Raw genomic sequence first — 9,930 nt, forward strand, 5'->3', positions numbered from 1 at the left:
GTGCAGAAGGTGCCCCTTCCTGCACAAAAACAATCTCCACACGACGCAGGCATCCTTGCACCATGGTGCAAGGGTGCCTGTGCCGGCGCATGGCTGCAGTTTGAGCGCCAGCGCAGGGGGAAGCACAAAGATGCGATATACTGTTGTAAATATGTTGCATCCCCGTGCTTCGAAACTAACGCAGCGCGGCGAAGCAAAATTACTTGCTGCATCGAGCTGCGTTAGTTTCTTGTAGATCTGCCCCTGAAAGTTTGTTGCAGAATCAGCACATTATTTATTTCCTTTACCCTCCATCCCAGATTGATGCCATAATAGCAATAGTTTAACTTATATCTGAAACTCCAAGCGGCATATGTATAAGAAACTGGCAGAGCGCAATGGATTGATTGATGTATGGAATAAACTTAGACCTTCTGAACCAGGTTTTACTTATTTTTCGGCCCCACATCAAAAGTTTGTCCGTTTGGATAATTTTTTTGTCTCTGCACGATTTGCTGTTAATTTAAGAATTGATGTACTACCTCAAATCATTTCTGATCATAATCCTATTATTTTAGAAGTATTGCTTTCTTCTCAGGATCACGCACAAAAAAGGCCATGGTCATTTCAAAGAAATCTACTGCTAGACCAGGATTATTTAGCTCATATGGTTCCGATAATTAAGGAATTTTTTGCAAACAACAATAACACGGCTTCGATTCAAATAGTTTGTGACACTTTTAAATCGACTATTAGGGGCGAGACTTTGAGCTATTTGAATTATCGTTCAAAAAATAAACAAGCCGCATTCAAGGCTAACCTAGATCAAGTAACTCTGGCAGAATTAAAATTAGCTTCTTGTATAAGACTGGGCATTGAAATACAGGAGGCTCAAAAAGCCTTGACTTCTGAGCGGTTAGTTGTTTATTCTTTTCTAGCTGAGCAAATAGCCGTGAAGCATAAACTATTCAAAAAAGAGTGTTATGAATTAAGTGAGCAAACTGGGAGAGTTTTAGCTCAGAGACTAAGGCAGAAAGCTGTTGCTACGGAAATAACTAAAATTATCGACTTAAATGGTATATGTCAAGAATCTAGATCAGATGTATTAAATGCATTTCGAGATTTTTACCAATCATTATACAATCATTCAAATGATGGCACTTGTAAGAGACATGATGCGTTTAATTACTTTTCACATTCAGATTGTTCTGCTTCTCTTAAGGAAGGTCAAAAAGCAATTCTTTCTGTTCCCATTACTTGGGAGGAGATAGAAGGTGCTATATTGGGTTTGGCTTCTGGCAAAGCCGTTGGGCCTGATAATATTCCTTTGGAATTTTATCGAACGTTCCGTAAAATGTTGAAACCAGAGTTATTAAAAATCTTTCAGGAAGCATTTAGTGGACGACCCCCTCCTTCATGGTCATTAGCTACCATTGTCGTATTTAAAAAAAAAGGAAAGAACCGCTGGATCTTGGGTCATACCGACCAATTTCTCTAATCTCCTCTGACAGTAAGATCTTTTCCAAAATTCTAGCAAACAGACTAAATGATTTGATGCCTTATCTAGTAGCTAAAGTCCAGCATGGTTTTATTAAAAAAAGAGACACAACGGACCATGTTAGAAGAATTATTGCTCTTCTAGATTGGGTGCAGGCCTCGGGATCCCCCGTCGGGGTAGCCCTTTTGGACGCCGAGAAGGGGTTCGATAGGGTCGACTGGGGGTTCCTTTGGCAAACCCTTGCCTGGAAAAAATTCCCATTAGAATTCATAACTGCTTTAAAAGCTCTATACGATAGCCCTCAAGCTGTGATACGAATAGCTTCTGACATTTCTACTACATTATCAATAACGAGGGGCACTAGGCAAGGATGTCCCTGTTCCCCTCTATTATTTGCGCTTTATATAGAACCATATTTGCAAAAACTTATAAATCAAGAAAGTATCCCCCCAGTTAAAATTCATCATATAGAATATAAAGTCTTTGCTTACGCTGATGATGTCGCGATTGTCACTTCAGATATTAAATTAGCTTATCCTAAGATTATAGAAGCGGCTCGAGATTTCGGAGCATATTCAGGGTACAAACTTAATATAACTAAAACTCAGTTAATTCATTCTGCTACCGGCATCCCAGCCGATTTGACATGTGCTATCACTGCCTCTTATTTAGGTGTACAATTGTCTGCCAAGGTTGAAGATATTGTAAGGCTCAATCTCGATCCATTACTTGACTCTACTAATAGATCTCTTGAGAGATTAAATAATCTCCATCTCTCTCTGTATGGCCGGACTAATGTTATCAAGATGCTTTTTTTTCCTAAATTTCTTTACTTTTTTCGAACGATACCTTTATTGTTCCCCTCGACTCTATTTGCTAAAATAGATAGAATAATTTCAAGATTTATATGGGGGTATAAAAGAGCTAGAGTCCAGGAGTACTCACAAACTTTCTCTTGGGGGCCAAATTTACAGTGTGGTTTGTGGCCGAGGGCCGCACCTTGGGGGCGGGGTCATTGGGGGAGGGGGCAGGGCTAGAGCAAAAAAAAAAAACTGACCATGAAGGTGGAACACAGGTCCCTGCAGCGGACGCCTTCGTCCACTGAGCCACCGGACCCGGCATACACATATCTCTCTCCCTCCCTCTCTCTATCTCCCTCCCTCCCTTCTCCCTCCGTCCTCCATCTCCTTCCCTCCTCCGTCGCCCTCCCTCTCTCCTTCTATCCGTCTCTCTCCTTCTATCCGTCTCTCTCAGTCTCCCCCTCTCTGTCTTCCTCTCTCTCTGTCTCCCTCTCTGTCTCCCTCCCCCTCTCCCTCCCTCTCCTTCCCTCTCCGTCTCCCTCCCTCCCTCCGTCTCCCTCCCTCCCTCCCTCCCTGTCTCCCTCTGTCTCTCTCCCTCTGTCTCCCTCTCCCTCCCTCTGTCTCCCTCCCTCCCTCCCTCTGTCACCCTCCCTCCCTCTGTCACCCTCTGCCTCCCTCCCTCCCTCTGTCTCCCTCCCTCCCTCTGTCTCCCTCCATCTCCCTCCCTCCGTCTCCCACCCTCCGTCTCCCACCCTCTGTCTCCCTCCCTCTGTCTCCCTCCCTCTATCTCTCCCTGTCTCTCTCCCCGTACTATGAGTAACCCTGATCTAGCACATGCAGGTGGCCACCATGGGGCTACAAACGGAGCATTGGACACAATTACCGCCCACATGACGTTCAGCTCAGAGGCTGCTGCTCTCAGTATTCCACCTTGCCATAGTTCTATTGTGAATAATTCCAAAATCAACTTTGCTGTATGTCCCAATAGCAAGGGGCCAGTTAGCTCTATAAAATCTTTACCCACACCTCCCAGTTTTAATTGTGTGTTCGCAATATATAGCGAGAGGCACGTGCAGAGGACATTGGAGCACTTGACACGCCAGAGAGAAACACAAACATTGAACATCCAGTTCCAATAGCATCCAAATATAAATGGCACGCAAACAGCTGTCAATGATGCACTGAAAAACAGGAACACGGATATGACTTCAAGATGACGTACACCAGCAGGCAATGTAGCCCCCATTCAAAAAACAGTACTTTTGGAGACAGTAAAGAAATTTGGTTTAATATCAAGGGATCTAATCGAAACAAGTAAGACATTCTTAGAAATATGACAAAAGTTTGCAAAATAACAGCCGTTCAAAGTGTGAAACTGAAAGATAGCAAAAATAGAGAGTGATTCAGTGCATACATGTTTAGACTCATTCGCTTCAACCCGCTGCTGGTTGAAATTGTGTTGAAATCAGCTGAAAATGTTTGATCTGTGATGCGTACAAACCCACTGTGCAGTGTAATAACTGCGTCTTCAGACCTGAATCTTTAAGAGGGCTCCGACGTTTTAATATATTTGTGTGACCACCAGATCGTGACGATCTATATCTCAATGCTCTGCTCCATCTGGGGGGCGTCCGGGTGTAATTTACTTACTTTAAACTTTGTAACTGTTTTCATTTATTTTACAAAGGTGTCAGAGCGGCTGCAGTGAAGATTCTCCGGGGTCACGGACACAGGAAGCTTCTTAAAAGGTCCTTTAGAAGTCAGCTGTCAAGCGCTAGTTACAGCTGACTTTTAAAGGGCCTGTGCTTCGCGCTGGGTGCCGGGTGTGACGTCTCAGAGGCTCGGGCCAATCAGAGGCAAGGATAAGCAGAGAAGATGGTCGCAGGAGCAAACGATGTGAATACGTATTGAATACGTATTCACAACGTATGCTCCTGTGGCCATCTTCTCTGTTTAAACTTTACAGGAAGGACTCGTATGGCAACAAGGTCCGCGGGCCGCCAATGAAGGTCGGGCGGGCCGCCAGCGGCCCGCGGGCCGTACTATGAGTACCCGTGAGCTAGACGGTCTTTTAAATGGCTTTCACTACCTATATGCAGAGGAGGTTGGGGATTACCGAATTTTCGCCTATATTATCTGGCGATATCATTAAGATACATGAGTGCTTTAATCTTTCATGAATCATTATTGGAGGATTTTATGTATCCATCAATCTATACAATGATTCTCGGTGGACAGGCAAGACAATACCTTGTACGCTTTTCTGAGCCTAGTTATTACAAAAAAACGAGATTTAAAATTATATTGACAGCTTACCAAATATGGAAGCAATTTAAGAAAAGATTTTGTTTTAATAGTAATCTTAGCTACTATACACCACTATCTGACAATCTAATGTTGCCGTCAATATTTTCAGATCCAATAATACAGCGCTGGCAAAGATCTAATATATTCCGGCTAGGTGATTTTTATCAAGATGGACAATTTGTTTCATTCTTGTATTACAGGAACAGTTTAAATTACCTAAATCAGATTTCTTTAAATATTTACAAATACGCAGTTTTATAATCTCTAAAAATTTATTAAAAACTAATAAGATTAAAAAGATCGATATACTCGATTGCTGCCAGAAACAAAATAGAATCGGTGTGATTTATCAGACCATGTTAAACCATATAGAAGATAATCTTGAATCATTTAACACAAAATGGCAATGTGACCTGGGGATAGAGAGTGTTGATCTATCTGATGTTCTAGCTTTGTCTGAATTAGTCTTACTCAATGGATCTCTAAAAAGTCAATTTTTTATGAGTATATTTGATTTATATTATACTCCTGCTAAACTGTTGAAATGGAAGGCTAATAGAGGAGACAAATGCAATCGATGTAATTTTGTTGGTGCAAATTCTGTTCATATGTTTTATTCCTGTCCTGGCCTAACTCGATTTATCTCTGAAGTTCAGACTTTTTAAAATAATATTTTGAGCTCTTCAGTAACAATACCTGCTGAACTTGTTATTCTTGGTGTTCAATCAAATTCAGATAGGCTTCGGACGACTGCGGAATATGGTTTTTTATTTATTTCTATGTCTATTTTTAGATATTGTATAACTTCTCATTGGCTTGATGTTGATCCTCCTTCTTTTCTGCAATGGCAAACAAAATTGTTAAACATTTATCAACTAGAAAAATCGGTGTATAGTTTAAAGGGACGGAAAAAGAAAGCTTTTGGTTTTAGTTTATGGACACCCATTTATAATTGGATTTAATTTTAAAAGTTTAATACATGTACTTACTTAAATGTTACTGAAGTATATGACTTGTAATGCTCGATCAGTCATTCATTTTTTTTTTTTTTTTGTTTTTCTGTTTATTTGCTGCTGTAAAAACTAAAAAAAAACCTAAAAAAACAAAAAGAAAAAAAGAAACTGGCGGAGCGCTGTGTTATGCAAAATCTGGTAACGCCGCTCTCCGGAAATTTCAAAATGCAGGGATGCACCGACAATTTCAAAATGCAGGGATGCGCCGTACTTACAAGAATGCATGGCACTCCTGCATTACCCCTAGCACTGGTGCTAAAAAAGCTACCTAGCTCCAACGCAGGCACTCTAGCGTCATTTTGCTGGAGTGTCTTTGCTGTTGGGGTGATTGTTTATGTGCAGGAAGGGACACCTTCCTGCACATAAACAGTCTTAGGGGCAGATTTACAACAAAGTAACGCAGCACGGTGCAGCAAGTCATTTTGCTGCGCCGTGCTGCGTTAGTTTGGAAATCACAGAGATGCGACATATTTTCAAGAATATGTCGCATCTCTATGCTTCCCCACCGCTGGCGCACAAACTGCAGCCATGCGCCGGCGCAGGCACCCTTGCACCATGGTGCAAGGATGCCTGCGTCGTGGGGAGATTGTTTTTGTGCAGGAAGTGACACCTTCCTGCACAAAAACAATCACAGGAGGCTTTTTCCTCTGTCAATGCGTGCTGCAGAATGCAGCACGCATTGAAAGAGGAGAAAACGAGGAGAAATGAAAACAATACTCCTCATTGCACCTCGCTACGCCACCTCTAGGGTGGCGTAGCATTCACACGCATCTCCAGATTTAAGATTTCTCGTAAATCTGGAGATGTGTCTTGTTCCATGGGTGTTGCGTGGGAACACCCACAGCAACATCCATGGAACGCCCCTTCCACGCACAGTGCTGCGTGTGAAGGGGCCATATTTACGAGGAGAGGAAAAGTCACGCAAGTGGCTTTTGCTCTCCTTGTAAATATGGAGGAGCCCCCTGCGCCACCAGTACGTCATGAAAAGTGATGGCGCAGGGGGCTTGTAAATCTGACCCTACATATGCAATTTGCTCTATGTGTGCTGCACAATACAGCACACATAGAAAGAAGAATATACAAGGAGAAAAAAACATTTCTTGTCGTCTCGTCAGTTTAAGACCAGGAATGGTAGTATTTGTGGTATTTTTGGCGCTGCCCCTTACCTTGCAAATATGGGGCAGCGGCAAAAAGCAATGGGTGTTGTGGCGGAAAGCCCACTGCAACACTCATTGCAATCCCCTTTCAGGCTAAGTGCTGCATGAATAGGAGCATTATTTAGAAGGTGGCGTTAAGCCACAAAAAATGGCTTAACTCCGTCTTGCAAATTGGCACAGGAGTAAACGCCACTGGAGCATCAGAAAAAGTGACTCTCGGGGCGTGGCTTGGCATCGGCTGTGATGGCGGCGTAACTTTGCTGCTCCACCTGGGCCTGCGATAAAGCCTGCAAAATCCAGTCAAAATCCTGCAGCTGTGGGGTGGACTTGACTGGTACTGCCTCCACGGAGGTACCTGGAGTCCGAGGAGTCGTCTTGTGCCTGAGTTGGTGAAGTATCCTGACTGCAAGGGAGCAGGACCTTCCTCGAGCCGAGCAACGAGCCCCGGACGAAAAGGGGGTGGCGTAGTGTTTTCTGTCGGCCGGACTTGAGAGCCGCACGACTCGAGTCCCAGTGTCTGCGGCCTGTGCCTACAGTCCCCGTGGGACGAGAGCGCGGCGGGGCCCCGGGTGCAGCGCTGCCCAGATCCTGTTCCCAGTGCACCTCGGATGCCCGGAGGTAGCGGCTCTCCCTTCTGTGAAGGTGTCGGCGGATCGGAGATGAAGTCGCTGGACGGATGGCACTAATCCATCGAGGTACCGGGGGGCGAAGGTGGCGCCACACCCTCCCTACTGCTGCTTGGGAATCAGGTGCTGCTGGTCCATCTCCCCCAGCCTCTGAATCAGACACTGGCCCTGAACTGCGGGGGCCTCTGGGCTCTTGAAGGCAGCCTGGACGTGGCTGCGAACCCCTGGCCTGGGACGCTATTATCCGGTGTGCACCATGCTATCAGCAACACACAGCTGCCAGGGCGGACCATCGCGTGGACACCGGGGGGCCCACGCAGACTTGAAATGCGCAGGCATACCGTCATCTCTGTGACTCCCCTGACCAGTCGCGGCCTTGCCAGGAACTTGTCGTGAGGCTTCCTGCCGAGAGCGCCTTAAACCCTGTATAGGCCAGACAGCTATATAAGCTCCTAGTGGTAGCTGTTTGGAGTGGGGGGACTCAGTAGGTGTGCCCGCTGCGACACCCGGACCGAGAGAGCTGCAGCCTGCTTGCGAGGGCCCCCATTCTCAGTCTGTGGGCCCAGGGTCCTTGGCGGATAGCATCGGACAGGAGTGGTGCCATGTTGGGGACTGCGGGGCTAGCTGATTTACAGGAGGGGAAGCCATGATGAAACCGAAAGGGACCCCGGCAGTATCGCAATTGAACAAACTGGACAAATATACTGTCCCGCGGCACCTGCACTCCGAGGAGAAGGCGCCCGCCGACGCGCCGACCGGAGAGGAACCCTCACTTAGCTCCATTATGGCGGCGATCCAATCTGTGGGCGCAAACTTAGAATCCAAGATCGATAAGGTCACAATAGAAATGAACCTCATGAAGGCAGATATGTGTAAAACCTCTGACAGGGTCACAGCGACCGAGGAGAGCATTGGGGAGCTCCAATCTGGGACGCGTAAACTGGAGGAACATGTGCAGAAATTGACGCCCCAGCACAAACTGATGGCTTTGCAGCTGGACAACCAAAAAGGGAGGGCCCACCGCAATAACATCCGCGTGGTGTGAGAGCCAGAGGGTGCGGAAGGGCCAAGTATGGACCTCTTCATTGAAGACCTCATCATGAATCACCTCTAGCCGAAGAGGTTGTCCCCTCTGTTCTCTGATGAAAGGGCACACAGAGCCCTGAGGCCGAAGGCCCCTTCACGCACGATCATTGTGCGCAAACTGAACTTTCGTGTCTGGGACACCATTTTGCAAACCGCCAGAGTAAAGGGCGACCTCCCATACAAAAATACAACAGTGCGGTTCTTCCCGGACTTTACCTTGAAAGTGCAACAGGAGAGGCGCACATTCGATGGGGTCAAACGGGCCCTCCGGGAGAAAGGGATCAAATATATGATGTTCTTCCCAGCGAAGCTCAAGGTCATAGAGGATGACAAATCATGGATCTTCACTTCACCGACAGAGGTCCAACAGTGGTTGGACGGCGGTCCTCCCCTGGCCCGTCAGCGGAGGGAGATGACGAATTGGCGTGGGAGTTGTTACCGCACCAGGGAGGGGCAGGATCGAACTCCAGATCCAGAAGTTCCCAGTCCGGGAGCCCCATGAGTGAGGAGAGCCACCCAACAAAATGAGGGACTGAACTCCTCTGCATGGTTTGGTGTATGGATGACACTGGACTCCTGGTGTTGCTAGCTTTTCTACAGTTGTGGGGTAGGGCTGCTTCTGATTCCTCATGGCACCGATGCACTGATACATCAGTAACGTATAATGTTTGACATTGTGATAAGGCGACAGTATCCGATGCATTGGTTGGCGCTGAGGGACTGTTGGCGCACCACAATTGACACTCTCTTGATGGGGGTGGGGTTGGGACCCGGGTGGCCAGAGGCAGTGTCAACCTATACCCCCCATAATTGTTGATTAGTTCACTGGGCGACAGGCGCTCTGCTAGTTGGGGATGCGGGTAGTTTCAAACCTACGCAGCAGGGTAGCAGGGAGGGGGGGAATGTTTTACAGGGATGTCTCATTGTTGATTTTAGTTTCTTTTTCATCTGGATTCTGGGAGGGGGATTTTTGGGCTGGTGATCAATGGTCACGTTGCATCCGCTTTCAAATGTTAGGACCGAGTAGCACATCGCGAGAGCTTAGCAACACTTCCTTCCTACAAATGAGTACGCACTGGAACAAGAGCATCACCTGCATCAGGAGGTTCCCCAGCAGACTTGGTGGCGACTGCTGTACCCAGGCTTGTGAAATCCCGCCTGGCTGAGGCTCCTGCTGACTGAGTCACAGGTTTGGAGAGAGTGCAGCGTATTGAGCCACAGTGACAATCTCCAGGTGAGGAGAAGGTGGGACGGGTAGCGCAGGAGGCCTGGGGATGATAACTTTCTGATATTCACATGCTATGTTTCCTCTGCAATGGGGCTGCTCCACTCACGGGGCAGGGCAGGGGCGGAGTGATATGCCCACTCAAGTGTGCAATGACTGTTTGGTCGGCCCTGTCAAGCTGCCCAAAGCAGTCCTGCGCACTTACCTGTTCGCAATGCAGGCTGCATTACAGCCTGCAT

The sequence above is a fragment of the Triturus cristatus genome, chromosome 8 (assembly GCF_964204655.1).
Source record: "Triturus cristatus chromosome 8, aTriCri1.1, whole genome shotgun sequence".
Taxonomy (NCBI): domain Eukaryota; kingdom Metazoa; phylum Chordata; class Amphibia; order Caudata; family Salamandridae; genus Triturus; species Triturus cristatus.